This window comes from Nerophis ophidion, linkage group LG28, assembly GCF_033978795.1.
Source record: "Nerophis ophidion isolate RoL-2023_Sa linkage group LG28, RoL_Noph_v1.0, whole genome shotgun sequence".
Lineage (NCBI taxonomy): Eukaryota > Metazoa > Chordata > Actinopteri > Syngnathiformes > Syngnathidae > Nerophis > Nerophis ophidion.
Window position 1 is genome coordinate 34,322,611 of NC_084638.1, and position 16,276 is coordinate 34,338,886.

The 16,276-nt window shown below is 35.5% G+C and overlaps 1 long non-coding RNA gene across 1 annotated transcript in view; it reads right to left on the reverse strand.

Moving 5' to 3' along the window:
- Window positions 1–3,240: 3,240 nt before the first annotated feature.
- LOC133545238 (uncharacterized) overlaps window positions 3,241–16,276 on the reverse strand; it is a 15,877-nt gene continuing 2,841 nt past the window's right edge. Inside the window, exons 2-4 of the long non-coding RNA XR_009804771.1 lie at window positions 13,060–13,126; window positions 11,331–11,506; window positions 3,241–3,597 (exon numbers count right to left, since the gene is read on the reverse strand). This is a non-coding gene — a long non-coding RNA (uncharacterized LOC133545238). The remainder of the gene's footprint in view (window positions 3,598–11,330; window positions 11,507–13,059; window positions 13,127–16,276) is intronic.

Consider the following 16,276-nt stretch of genomic DNA (forward strand, 5'->3'; position numbering starts at 1 on the left):
AGGAAGAACTAACAATTGAAATAAACAGACTACTATCCAATCAAAATAATGAGCAATCCTGTACAATATACAACATTTTATAGGAATACAAAATACTGTACAATACACAGAACAAGACAAGAGTACCCAAGTAATAAATAACAATCATTGTCGGACATATTGCACTGGAAAGGTAGTATTGTAGGATATTGGATAGGGCTGATTTATTATTATTATTATTATAAGTTAGAGTTCAACATGGTGACAGCTCTGGGAAAGAAGCTGTTTCTTCTGCCTCTGATGCACCTGCCCCATGGTAGCAGGTGGAAGCCATACATCCATATATATATACATACATATGTATATATGGATGCATATATGTATATACTGTATATGTATATGTATGCATATATATACACATGTATATATACACACATATATATATATATATATATATATACATATACATACATACATACACACATATATATATATATATATATATATATATATATATATATATATATATATATATATATATATATATATATATATATATATATATATATGAAGATGATTTGTAGCTGGTTCACTAAAATGATTTGGGATTCAAATGAAATATTCCATTTTGAATATATTGGAGGAACATTTTGCATATTTTCGTATGTTTCCTGTAAAATGAATTACTAATTAAATATTCCCCTCAAGGTGATATATATAATGCATATTTCTTCCATGAACAAAACATAAAAGGCATAAAGCAAAAATATTAAAACCTTATATTGACGGAGCCAACGTTAGATAAGAATTTAAGCATTAAAAAAACACTTTAATGACTGAGACACCTTTGGGCCCTCGGGGCAAAACTTGAGGGAAGCCTTGAAGCTTACAAAAAAAAATAATAATAATAAATAAAAAACATTGGTTTTGAAAATGAAAAAGTTTGAGATGCTTTGATTTCTAAAAAGGTTTAGAGAGCCCTAGTTTAAGTTCCTGTTTCTATGAGCCAACATTTGACTTCCTGGCATAAACAACACATGACTACTGCTGTTATTAGCATCATTATTAATATTATTATCATGATCTATTTCATTCTTTTCTCCCTTCCTTGCACACAAACTGTAGCATCATGTGTGCACACTTCCTGCTCGCACTCTAAATGTTGTTTTACACTTAAGCAGACACCCGCCGGATCATTAGTCTGATTAGCAACAAATAAACTCACAGCCACAACAACCAATTGACTTGTGCTGCACACACACACACACACACACACACACACACACACACACACACACTAGCATCTCTGAAGAGAAAAGTTTGCAAGATTGATGAGAAAAATAATTATTTTCAGGTTGCAAATATTGACAATCCATAAACTTGCATAGGAGGAATGCATTTATCAATATAATATATATATATAATTTGTAATATTGTTTGATTAAGTTACTTTTGTTTTTTATGCATTTTGGGGAATTGATTTATTTTAATATAATAAATAATTATATCTTGCATATTATTGGCATGTAAACAAAGATTTGTTAAAAAAAAAGAGAAAAGAAACCAATTGGGCAGATTTTGCCTCACATTTAGGATGATTGCATTTCATGTTGTGAGAAGACAATATCGTGACAAATTGTACACATTTGTCTAATTCCTTCTCCTGGGATAATAACAGTTCATTATCTGTATGCAGCAACACACACAAAAACACACAAACCATTACACAGCTTTCACATTATATGGAGAAAAAAAAACACACAAAAAAAATTAAAGTACCAATGATTGTCACACACACGCACACACACACACACACACACACACAGGAGGTGTGGCGAAATTATTATTAATTATTTAAAAAAATAATTATATAATGGAACCATTGAAATAAGCTTAGATTATATTAAATTAATCAAATAGTTAAATCAATCATAAATAATTATTAGAATCATTAAATAATTGGATTCACTAAATTAAATATTAGATCATTGAATCAATACTTAAATGAATCAATAAATAATCAAAGTATTCATTAAACAAGTATTTGAATCATAAATTAAATATTAATACTTAAATAATTAAATATTGTTACTTAAATAATTAATATTAATAATATTTAATACTTACTTAAATCATTAAAATAAGTGATTAAATTGTGAAATTAAATTAAATACATCACGCATTAAAATAATCATTATTTGATCATTAAATTAAATGTAAAAATGTAATGTAATCATTACTTGAATCATTAAATGATTAATTATTCAAATCATAATAAATAAATGAAATCGTGAAATGTGCTTCAATTTTTAATTTAATCAAAGAGTTAAAGCATGTTTGAATCATTAAATAATTTGACTCATTAAATTAAATATGACATCATTGAATCAATACTTAATTTGATCAATAAATAATTAAATTAAACAATTTGAATCATTAAATTAAATATCACACCATTAAATCATTAAATAATTAATTAAATTGTGAAAATACATATCACATTAAATTAATCATTATTTGTATCATTAAATATTAAAACCATAATTTAATAATTACTTCAACCATTAAATAATTAAATCAATAATTTCTTAAATCATTACATAAATAAATCATTAAATTGTAATTCATAATTAAATAAATTAATGTTTCCTATGATACAATTTATTTAATAACAATAATTAATGACACATGTAACTCATTATTTAAATGTGTTCAGATTTATTCAACATTTAGATTATTTTGTCTCTTCTTTTGCAGTTTTTCAGCCATGAATATTATTCCTTTAAGACTAGTTGTCCTTCTTCTTGTCTCCGAGACATCTTTCATTGCATGTCACTCATTTAAACGGGTGTACTGTCGCTTTAAGACAAGTCACCTCTTTCACAGCCTTTACTTGCAGCACGCCGTCAAAAATAAAGTTCCAGAAACATGAAGACGCTCACACTGGATGGCCGCACGACACAAAATGATGACTTCTGTTTCAGGCCGCAGGTTTGATGCCTCAGCACATCCAAGGTCATGCCTCAGCATCTCTTAGATGTAATGATGGAATGTTTGCACTCACCTCAGGTATGACGTCACTTCTAGTCCTTCTTCTTGTTGGAAGTGCTGCCTCAAACATGTCCTCATCTTCTTCTTGTTGGAAGTGCTGCCTCAAACATGTCCTCATCTTCTTCTTGTTGGAAGTGCTGCCTCAAACATGTCCTCATCTTCTTCTTGTTGGAAGTGCTGCCTCAAACATGTCCTCATCTTCTTCTTGTTGGAAGTGCTGCCTCAAACATGTCCTCATCTTCTTCTTGTTGGAAGTGCTGCCTCAAACATGTCCTCATCTTCTTCTTGTTGGAAGTGCTGCCTCAAACATGTCCTCATCTTCTTCTTGTTGGAAGTGCTGCCTCAAACATGTCCTCATCTTCTTCTTGTTGGAAGTGCTGCCTCAAACATGTCCTCATCTTCTTCTTGTTGGAAGTGCTGCCTTAAAAAAAGTCCTCATCTTGTCATGCAGGTGGAACAAAAACACTTCTTAAACGCCACCAAATATTTACTTCTCTTTCTCCTCAATAAATCCACATTATTCTTCCCTTCTTTCCTTCTTTTCCAGGGGGATGGAGCTTTTTTTCCCTTGTAAAGCAAACACAAAAGCAAACACATGAACTCCCAGCTAATACCTGTAATCCCCCACACCTGTGCGTGTGTGACCAACACTACACTGCCCCCTGTGGACACATGATGTAATGACATCAACACACACACAATCATCTGCATTTTTTTGTACTCAATCAACAAAGAATTATATATTCAGTGTAAAAAAATGCAATGTATAAAAATTCAGTGTAAAAAAATTCAGTACAAAAAATTGGTGTAAAAAAATTCAGTGTATTAAAATTCAGAGTATAAAAATGTAGCGTCAAAAAAATTCAGTGTAAAAATATTCAACATAAAAAAAATCAGTGCAAAAAATTCAGCGTAAAACAATTCAGTGGTAAAAATTTCAGTGCACAAAAATTCAGTGTGTAAAAAATCAGGGTAAAAAAAATGCAATGTAAAAAAAAAGTATTTGTAAAGAAATTCAGTGTATAAATATTTGATGTAAAAAATATCAGTATATAAGAATTTAGTGTATGATTTCTGCGTAAAGAAAATTAGGTGTGAAAAATTTCAGCGTAAAAAATGTTTTGTCTATAAATATTCATAGTAAAAATTTCAGCGTATAAAATTTTGGTGTATAAAAATTCAGCGTAAAAAAAATCAGTGTAAAAAAATAAATGTGAAAAAAATTCAGTGCAAAAAAAAATTCTGTGTGTAAAAATTGACTGTAAATAATTTCAGTGCATAAAAATTCAGTGAAAAAAATGTCAGCGTATAAAAGTGTTGTGTTATAAAAATTCAGGGTGTAAAAATTCAGCATAAAAAAAATTCAGTGTAAAAAAATTCAGCTTGATAAAAATTTAGTGTAAAAAATTTTAGTGAATAAAAAGTCAGTGTGTAAAAATTCAGTGTAAAAAAAATGCAATGTATAAAAATTAAGTGTAAAAAAAGTATTTGTAAATAAATTCAGTGTATAAATATTTAATGTAAAAAAAATCAGTATATAAAAATTTAGTGTATGATTTCAGCGTAAAGAAAATTAGGTGTGAAAAATTTCAGCGTAAAAAATTCTGTGTATAAAAATTTTGTGTATAAAAATTCAGCGTAAAAAAAATCAGTGTGAAAAAACGAATGTGAAAAAAATTCAGTGCAAAAAAAATTCTGTGTAGAAATTGAGTGTAAAAAATTTCAGTGCATAAAAATTCAGTGAAAACAATTTCGGCGTATAAAAGTGTTGTGTATAAAGATTTAGGGTATAAAAATTCAGCATAAAAAAAATTCTGTGTAAAAAAATTCAGTGTAAAAAAATTCAGCTTGAAAAAAATTCAGTGTAAAAAATTTCAGTGCATAAAAATGATGTCAACGGCAACATTTGATGATCATTTGAAAAATTAAAAATCCTGCGGTATAGGCATCTTTGGCAGGAGGTGTCTTCTGCCAAGGCATTTACTCTCCTGAAGGAATAAATAAAGTAGTATCTAATCTAAATTTATTGATGTCTTGGACAATTTTTCAATCGGTGGAGAATTGTTGAAGTAATAACATGTTGAAATACGGAATTTCGGGAAAACAGAGAATTCTTCAACTTCCTATGCAGAAGAAAGCTTTGACGGTGGAACAGTTAAAACACGTTGAAAAATGTGGAAGGTGTAGTCGCCAGAAAAAGGGTGGAAATAGGGCTTCGGAAAAGCAGGAATTCTGGAAAATCCTCAACTTTTTTTGACAAGGAAAAGGGGAAGTTTGAATTTCCAGAATGGTGCAATGAGTCGAAGGTGGAATGGTTTGAATAGGTTAAAACTTCGAAATGTTGTATTGTTGTATCTTTTTTTGTCGTTATTGAGATTTCAGTTCATAATCAGCATTGCTCCAATGCTGATTATGAACTGAAATCTCGGAATTATTTTAGCATTGTTGAAATCAAGCACACGACTCCTGAAGTTGGAACAGTTGGAATCAGATGGAATAAGTGGAACTTTGAAGGATGTCCCATTGATTTCATTAGGAATTTCCCCAAAACTTAGTCCATGAGTACTGTGCCTATTAGCAACAATAGCAATGACCTGCTAGTCCTTATAGTTGTTCAACCAACCCTTTTAAGTTACGGTTTGGTAGTTAACATGGACTACGATTGAAACCGTGATTCAGGATGGTGTGTGGAAAAGTTAAATTCCTGTGTCAAATGTCCAGACCACAAACAACAAGATTAAATAAATGTCTGTTGAAAAGTAATACTGAATTTGTCATTTGACTGGGGGCTCTGTTTGATTGATTTGTCAAAAAGTCTTTGACAGTAAAGAAGACTGCCTATGTCCAGTGTAGATTAAAGTCTTGACATTACCTGACCTGTGTGATTGTTAGTGATGGGTTGATGAGGCGTTGCACAGCCTTTTGACACATTTATAAACTGTATTGATCCTGTGTCACTAAATACTGACATCTGCTGGACATTAAAATTCCCTACAGGAAATCTATGGACCAACTCAACTGACACTGATTTTATGACCTAGTATATACAATAATATAAACCAAGTCATTGAATTTCATTTAGGATTATTTCATATCTTCATTTAAATAATACTAAATTTTTTTAAATACTTTTTAGATACAGTCAATAAATAATGTGAACATGTATCATAACATGGAAATCTAAGAGAACGTGTTGTGAATGAGGATAGTTGTGGACTGGGAATTTTTTTTTACACATGTGCTCTGAATACGCACTATTGATTGATTGATTGAAACTTTTATTAGTAGATTGCACAGTTCAGTACATATTCTGTACAATTGACCACTAAATGGTAACACCCCAATAAGTTTTTCAACTTAAGTCGGGGTCGGATTCCACGTTAATCAATTCATGGTAAAAACGTAATGAGTGATCCATCGAGCTGGATTTGAACCAGTGCCCTAAAGAACTCAGCATAAGCTAATACAGCTTTCCACTTTATCAACTGAGCTATCGAAAGGATTAGCTGTTACTGCACACGCAGATGTCGATGCATCAGTGTTGTCGGGTCTCCCACTAATTATCATTCAGAACAATCAGGAATTGAGATATTGCACAGGCAGCCCATGCATACTGTGCCCTCTGGGCAACAGTAGCAATGAAATGCCCAGTCACCTGGGAATCTGGCCGCATAGTCGTTATACCTGCTCAACCAACCTTTTTAAGTTACGGTTGGGTAGTTAACATGGGCGTCTATTGCATCGAACCTTGATAGCAGTTCAGCAAACCATTTTAAGTTACAGTTTTAACAAGTACCAATTGTTGAAACCGTGAGTCAGGATGGTGTGTGGAAAAGCTAAATGCCCGTGTCAGTCTCCTTGATAATAAAATTGTGAAAGCAAACTTTTTGACGAATGCTCTATTAAAATGTGACATTTGATATTGGTTTTACCACCGACCGGTGATTTTAATATGCTGCCCAGACAGTGAAGTAGACCGTCAATGTTCTATTGATAGCAAAACCCTTGGACTCTGAAAGTTGTAACATGTTGAAAACTGTGAAAAGAGTAGTCGCTGCAAAGAAGGCTTTGTAGAAGCAAGAATTTTGGAAAATCCTGGACTTTCCAAAATGTTGTAATAGGTTAAAAAATGTGGAAACATTGTATTGTTGTATCTTTATTTGTAGTTATTTTCCTTTTTTATTAAACATTTAAAAGTAAATGAGGCCATTCCTGAAGGAATTGTGTACGAACGCTCCAATGCTGGGAGACTGACACAGGCATTTTGCTGTTACACACACCATTCTGACCCACGGTTTCAACACTTGGTACTTCTTAAAACCGTAACTTAAAAGGGTTGGCTAGACAGCTACCAAGGTACGAGGCAATTGACGCCCATGTTAACTACCCAACCGTAACTTAAAAAGGTTGGTTGAACAGCTATAAGGACTACGCAGCCAGTCTGCGGCCGGGCAGACCTTCGCTGCTGTTGCCCGGAGGGCACAGCATGCATGGGCTGCCCGGCGGCCGGGCAGCCGGGCAGCCCATGCATGCTGTTGCCCGGGCTCCTTGTGTTTTCTTTCTACTTACTAAATATATCATTTCTGTTCCAAATAGAATCACTGATGTCAACGGCGACATTTGATGATTATTTGAAAAATTAAAAATCCTGCGGTATAGGCATCTTTGGCAGGAGGTGTCTTCTGCCAAGGCATTTACTCTCCTGAAGGAATAAATAAAGTAGTATCTAATCTAAATTTATTGATGTCTTGGACAATTTTTCAATCGGTGGAGAATTATTGAAGTAATAACATGTTGAAATGACAAGTTGTAATACGGAATTTTGGGAAAACAGAGAATTTTTCCACTTCTTATGCAGAAGAAAGCTTCGACGGTGGAACAGTTAAAACGCGTTGAAAAATGTGGAAGGAGTAGTCGCCAGAAAAAGCTATAGCACAAGTATTGTGCGGCTGAATCAAGTTCGTTTTTGGGAATTTTTGCGTAAGGCCCCCCCCTTACGACATTCTCGAGAATTTCTTTTTTCCAAAATTATGCATTTTCTGCCCTTTTTGGGTTTTATCGGCACTTCTGAAGAGGTTTTGAGACATTTCCTACAACTATAGCACAAGTATTGTGCGACGGAAGAAAGTTCGTTTTTGTGAATTTTTGCGTAAGGCCCCCCCCCCCTTACGACATTTTCGAGAAAAAAAGTTTTCCAAAAATATGCATTTTCTGCCCTTCTTGGATTTTGTCGGCACTTCTGAAGAGGTTTTGAGACATTTCCTACAACTATAGCACAAGTATTGTGCGGCTGAAGAAAGTTCGAAGGTGGAATGGTTTGAATAGGTTAAAACTTCGAAATGTTGTATTGTTGTTTCTTTTTTTGTCGTTATTTTATTTTTTATCAAACATTAAAAACTAGATGAGGCAATTCCTGAAGGAATTGCGTGTGATTGCTCCAATGCTGATGATGAACTGGAATCCCGGAATTATTTTAGCATTGTTGAAATCAAGCAGACAATTCCTGAAGAGTCTGAAAATTTTGAAGTTGGAACAGTTGGAGTCAGATGGAATAAGTGGAACTTTGAAGAATGTCCCATTGATTTCAATAGGAATTTCCCCAAAACTTAGTCCATGAGTACTGTGCCTATTAGCAACATTAGCTAATGACCTGCTAGTCCTTATAGTTGTTCAACCAACCCTTTTAAGTTACGGTTTGGTAGTTAACATGGACTACGATTGAAACCGTGATTCAGGATGGTGTGTGGAAAAGTTAAATTCCTGTGTCAAATGTCCAGACCACAAACAACAAGATTAAATAAATGTCTGTTGAAAAGTAATACTGAATTTGTCATTTGACTGGGGGCTCTGTTTGATTGATTTGTCAAAAAGTCTTTGACAGTAAAGAAGACTGCCTATGTCCAGTGTAGATTAAAGTCTTGACATTACCTGACCTGTGTGATTGTTAGTGATGGGTTGATGAGGCGTTGCACAGCCTTTTGACACATTTATAAACTGTATTGATCCTGTGTCACTAAATACTGACATCTGCTGGACATTAAAATTCCCTACAGGAAAGGGCAGGGCAGGGCAGCTGTTGCCCGGTCTCCTTCTTTATTCGCTCTACTTACTAAATATATAATTTCTGGTCCGAATAGCATCACTGATGTCAACGGCGACATTTGATGATTATTTGAAAAATAAGAAATCCTGCGGTATAGGCATCTTTGGCAGTCTGCTCGTTGTAGTTTTACATTTAATCAGGAGGTGTCTTCTGCCAAGGCATTTACTCTCCTGAAGGAATAAAGAAAGTAGTATCTAATCTAAATTTATTGATGTCTTGGACAATTTCTCAATCGGTGGAGAATTGTTGAAGTAATAACATGTTGAAATGACAAATGGTAATACGGAATTTCGGGAAAACAGAGCATTTTTCCACTTCTTATGCAGAAGAAAGCTTCGACGGTGGTGTTTTTCGGTCAGACGCTGGCAGCGGTGGCGCAGCCGCTCATCATCTTCACGCCCACCAAGATGGCGGCGTTGTGGTTCCCCGATCACCAGCGAGCCACGGCCAACATGATGGCCTCCATGGGTGAGTGAGAAATGTGGAAGTGTTTCCCCCACAGGACTGCAATCTACACTATATTGCCAAAAGTATTTGGCCAGCCATCCAAATGATGAGAATCAGGTGTCCTAATCACTTGGCCCGGCCGCAGGTGTATAGAATCAAGCACTTAGGCATGGAGACTGTTTTTACAAACATTTGTGAAAGAATGGGCCGCTCTCAGTGATTTCCAGCGTGGAACTGTCATTGGACGCCACCTTTGCAACAAATCCAGTGGCGAAATTTCCTCGCTCCTAAATGTTCCAAAGTCAACTGTCGGCTTTATTATAAGAAAATGGAAGAGTTTGGGAACAACATCAACTCAGCCACCAATTAGTAGACCATGTAAACTGACAGAGAGGGGTCAGCGGAGAAATGACGGTGTGGTGTTGGTTTTCAGGAGTTGGGCTTGGCCCCTTAGTTCCAGTGAAAGGAACTTTGAATACTCCAGGATACCAAAACCTTTTGGACAATTCCACGCTCCTAACATGATTGTGCACCACTGCACAAAGCAAGGGCCATAAAGGCATGGATGACAGAGTCTGATGCAGCTGAACTTGACTGGCCTGCACAGAGTCCTGACCTGAACCCAATAGAACACCTTTGGGATGAATTAGAATGGAGACTGAGAGCCAGGCCTTCTCCACCAACATCAGTGTGTGACCTCCCCAATGCGCTTTTGGAAGAATGGTGGAAAATTCCTATAAAGACACTCGGCAACCTTGTGGACAGCCTTCCCAGAAAAGTTGAAGCTGTAATAGCTGCAAAAGGTGGACCCACATCATATTGAACGCTATGGGTTAGGAATGATATGGCCCTTCAAGTTCATATGTGAGTCAAGGCAGGTGGCCAGATACTTTTGGCAATATAGTGTATTTGTTGGCGGCGGTGGTTTGCCTTGGAATAATCCACTATTTTGCATAAATGGCTGTAAAAAAACATGAAATGCAAAACATTCATGTTTAGAATGAGTGTTGTCACAGTTCCACAATTAACGAAAGTACTTTTAAATTCACTATAAATTTACAAGAATATTGGTCAATATTATTACATATGTAAATATATATTGTAAAACATTAATTCATTATTGAATTCACTACTTCTATTGAAAACTGCTTCAAACTGTCAAGTATTTAAAGAGGTCCTATTATTTGAGAACCACTGGACCAGGATGGCGCAAGCGGGGATCGAACCTGGAACCCTCAAGTTGCTGGCACGGCCGCTCTACCAACCAAGCTGTACCGCCCTTTAAAATGGTAATACTAACTGTGGGGTGTTTTACCGCGGTTATCATTAATACCATTCATGGTTACATCCCTAGAGTGATTTTAGATGTGGGAGGGGCCCACAGATGCATTCATGGTCTACAAAAGTCTTTCCAATGGATGAGTCACTTTTTGGAAAAAGAGGTCTGATTACGCAATATAGCAAGAAAGTGGTTACGTTGGCAACACTGATCCCTTCCTGCTACATGGTCTTATGCTCTGGCAGACCAAGTGAGTTACAAGGTGTCTATGAGCAATTTTATGGGAGACACTTGACATGGAGGTGATCATCTTTAGCCCGCTGTTCCTCCACAGCCAACCCGCTGGGCATCCTCATCGCCAACATGGCGTCTCCAAAGATCGCTCGCACGGCACAACTCCCACTTTTGGTGAGTTATATAGAATTACTGAATAGCTGATTAAAGGATCTCAAGGTAAAAATAAATGTTCACCTGTCATCCTTCAGATGTTGGTCTATGCCGTTGTTGCCTGCGTCAGCTGTTTCCTCGTCACCATGGGCATGCGGTGCAGTGCCCCCCCCCCCCCCGACGCCGCCATCGGCCAGCGCAGAACATTCCACCTCGGAACCCTTCAGACATGGCTTCAAACTGGTAGGAAACATCCTGCACTGCAAAAAGTCAGTGTTCAAAAACGAGAAAAAAACAAACTAAAATTAGGGGTATTTAGCAATATTATCTGCCAATAAAAGAAGAAGGTTTATCTTGTCAAGACTTTCCAAAACAGGTCAAATTAGCAAACCTCTATGGACCAAAAAATACCTTAAAATAAGTATATTCTCACTAATAACAAGTGCACTTTTCTTGGTAGGAAAAAAGAGACCTTTTTCCTCAATATGTTGAAGAGTATTCTTACATGAAGTAAACGCTAAGGCCATTATCTTGACGTAACGATATGCGTTCGGCATCATGATTTTTTTTTTCATGCTTGAAGTAAGACATTTTTTACTTTAAAAAAGCAGTTTTCTACTTGTGCTGATGACACAGATTTGCAACAGTTGATATTCTAGTTTCAAGCATGTTTTACTCAATATAGGTCATAAGAGTGTGGTACGCCAGCTGCACCGAAGCAGACAAACAGGCGATTCAGAGGGTCATAAAGTCTCCACAAAAAATCATCGGCTGCCCCCTGCCCTCCTTGAAGGATTGACATAACTCCCGGTACCTCAACAAAGCAAAAAGCATCACCAAGGACAGCACACACCCCGGCTTCCACCTGTTCCACCTGCTACCATCGGGCAGGCGCTTCAGGTGCATCAGAGCCAGAACAAACAGACTCAGAGACAGCTTCTTTCCCAGAGCTGTCACCATGTTGAACTCTAACTTAATAATAATAATAATAATAATAATAATAATAATTCACCCCTATACAATATCCTACCCTAATACCCTACTGTGCAATACTACCCATCCATCCATTTTCTACCGCTTATTCCCTTCAAGTGCAATACGTCCGACACTGATTATTATTTATTACTTTGGTACTCTTGTCTTGTTCTGTATATTGTACAGTATTTTGTATTTCTATAGTGTTTTGTATATTGTACAGGATTGCTTCTTATTTTTATTGGATTGTAGTCTGTTTATTTCAATTGATAGTTTTTCCTTTATTACCTCTCGTGCCCATATTTGTTTCCACTACCGCACCTTAAGTTGGAGTCCTTAATCTCGTTCTATGCAAATATAATGACAATAAAGTCCATTCTATTGTATTTTATTCTATTCTATAACATCTCAGCAACAAGCTGTAATATCTTACTGAGATCATTTAGGAGCAAAACCCTTAAAACAAGTGAAACACTAACATCAAATCTGCTTAGTGAGAAGAATGATCTTATCAGACAGAAAAGAAGCAAATATCACCCTTATTTGAAACATTTCATCTTACTTTTTTTTTTGTGCAAATATATTTGATTTGATTTTACAGTTAAAATGACAAACAGTCACATCCACTCATACACACACACATACACACTTGAGGAGAGAGGTGCACATGAACTTTAACAACTCAAGGTTTACAGTACAGACATTATTAGAAAATATACCCAAATATTGTATATATATACACATACACACACACATATATATATACATATATCCATCCATCCTGCTGCGGCTCACGATCAGCAGGCTATCCAGATCACAGCAAAATGGATGAACATACCTCGGCATCAAGGATCCTCAGCAAGTGTTCACAAGATCACCTCCCGAGGGCCTGTCCACCGTACACACTTAGAGGGGAAAAAAAGGAAAAGTTACAGGGCTTGATCAATACAAAAAAAACTGAACAAAAAAGCAAGTAAACCATGACAAAACCATATCAGAAGTGACACAAGAAAAACAAGTGTAGTGTTGAATCAGTACAAAAGATAATAACAATAAAGATAAAAAAGGAATACAACTACAATAAGATGGCAGTTTAGTTTTTCTTGAAATGTCTATAAGTTATGCTTCAATATATGTCAGTAAAGGTTTCCAGGTTGATTCCCATTTGTTCATATTTGTAGAGTTTATAAATCTTATTTTTTCAAGAGTCATTACATTCACAAGTTCATTTAAGCAGTTCCTGAAGTTGGGTGCAGATAGACTGTTCCAGTCTCTGAGAATGAGTCTTTTGGCCAAAACCGTCCCAAGCAGCAACACACTTCTAATATGTTTTGGAAGCTTTTGTGTTTCTGAAGACCACCCAAATAAGATCATATCCCTATCAGGGACAATTTGTCTCTGATATACCCCCGAGTAAAAAAAGAAAATGCTGGACCAAAATGATTGAATAATTGGACATCCCCAAAAGGAGTGAGACAATGATCCTTCAGCAGATTTACATTTATCACAAAGTGGAGATGTATCAGGATAAAATGTGTGTAATCAAACTTTCGAATAGTAAAAAGGATGAATCACTTTCAACTGTATGAGCCTATGTCTGCTGTTAATTGAGCACTTGTGAATTTGAGAGAGTGTCTGTTCCCATTGCTGATTGGGTATTGTTGTTCTTAGTTCCTGTTCCCATGCTCTTTGAACACTGTCTGCTGATGTCATGGACATAATGAAGCAGCTGACACATTTAGCCATAGACTTTTTACTTGTGGGTGGTAAATGTAATACTTCTAAAAGAGGATGTTTTTCATTTACCAGCTGAGACTTTGAAATGTTTTCTTTGATAAATGTTTTTACCTGCAAATAGCAAAACCAACTGAATTGGGACAAATTAAATTTGATTCGCAATTGCTCAAATGACACAAGACTGTCCTCGACATAAATGTCTTTGATGCATTTAATTCCATTTGAGTACCAGTCAAAAAATGTTGCATCTGTTATAAATGCATGATTGTGATATATTGGTGAATACATAGTCACATTGGAAATATTCAATTGTTTTTTAATTTGAGAAAGAATTTTGATAGAATTTCGTACTACAACACTATGACGTATTGATTTAATTGAAGAGACTGGTTTAGTCAAAAGTAGCGATAGCAATGATGTATAAGGTTTCACTAATGACTGCAGTTCCAATTTCAGCCATAAGGGAGCAGAATGAAGAGATTCATTATTTGGGGACCCCATCTTCCAATAGGTCAATGCGTTCAGATTTGATGCCCAATAATCATTTTTGAACATTGGAAGATCCAGTCCCCCTTCCTCTGTAGATCTAAATAAGTGCTTTTTGGATATTCTGCGTTTTTTACATCCCCACACAAAATCTAGAACTAAAGATTCAAGTTTTTGGAAAAAATCTACAGGAATTACAATTGGTCAATTTTGAAAAAGATAAATACATTTTGGCAAGGTGATCATTTTGATAGCATTCACCTTGCCTAACATAGAGAGAGGTAGGGTCTTCCAGTACTCAATACACACTTTCAGTCTCTCAAAGGCTTCAAAAAAGTTCAACTTTAGTAATGATTCATCATTTGGAGATATTTTTAAGCCAAGATAGGATATGTAATTTTCTGCGACTTTAACTGGATTTTGACTGATCTCAACATGATCTCCTAGGAACATAAGCTCACTTTTGGACCAGTTTATTTTATAACCAGATATTCTAGCAAAAGAGTCTACATATTCTAAAAGAAGTGGTAGTGCAACTTCTGGCTCAGTAAGTGTAACAAGTACATCATCTGCATAAAGTGAGATGAGCCCACTGAAAATCCTTTAATATTAGACTTCATTCTTAAACCAATAGCCAGTGGTTTGAGGGCCAAATTGAAGAGTAAGGGCGAAAGGCAGTCACCCTGTCTCACTCCGCGGTGTAATTCAAAACTATCCCATATTACATTATTAGTTATGACATATGATTTTGGTGCAGAATAAATGATTTGAACCCATTTGATGAAATGTTCTCCCAATCCAAATAATTTGGGAACATGAAAAAGATAAGCCCACTCAATTTTGAGCATCCAGAGTCAGGACGGCAGCCTTTTTGTTTCCTGTGCAGTCAGAGTACAATACGTTCAGTAATCTCCGTACATTGCCAAAAGAAGGTCTGTCCGGGATGAAACCCACCTGATCTGGATGAATCATTTCTGTTATGTGGTTGCGAGTACCTTAGTTAGAATCTTATGGTCTAAATTGAGCAGGGAGATAGGTCTATAATTGGCTGGATCAAGTGGATTTTTTCCCTTTTTTGGTATTATACATATATGGGCTTCATACAAAGAACTTGGAAGTTTGTTGTTCACAAAAGAATCATTTAACATTCTAAGTATTATAGGGGATAGTATTTCACTGAAAGCTTGATAAAACTCCGCACCAAATCCATCTGGACCAGGGCTTTTATTCAAGGAGAAAGATTTCAGTGCTTTTTGCAGTTCTTCAGTTGAAATAGTGTTGTCTAAAGAATTCTGATGATTTGGACTCAGTTGAGGTAAGTTTAATGTGGTAAAAAAATCATTGAAATCATTAACCCATATAGCTGAATTAGATTGATATCATTCTGAATAAAAGTCTTTGAAGACATTATTGATATCCTTTAGATCTGTACATGTTTCACCTGTTTTTGAGCATATTTTGTGAATAGCAGCTTTGGCTTGATCTCCTTTGAGCTGTCTAGATAGAAGTTTTTGTGGTTTATCGGATATTTCAAAATGTTTTGGTTTATTTTTCAGCAGGAGTTTAGATACTTCCCCATGAAGAAGAAGAGAGTTGTATTCATTTTTCAGTTCCAGCATCTTATTGTAATCAGACTGCAAAAGAGAATTTATATGAATTTTTTCCATTTCTTTTTCTAATTCTCTCTGCCTTTTTCTTGTTTTGAGATTTCAAATGAAATGATATATCCTCTCACAGTAGCTTTAAGAGCTTCCCACAATGTGGAGTCTGAGACCTCTCCGTTATCATTCACCTCAATAAAATCTTGGATAATCTTGTTTATATACTCTTTA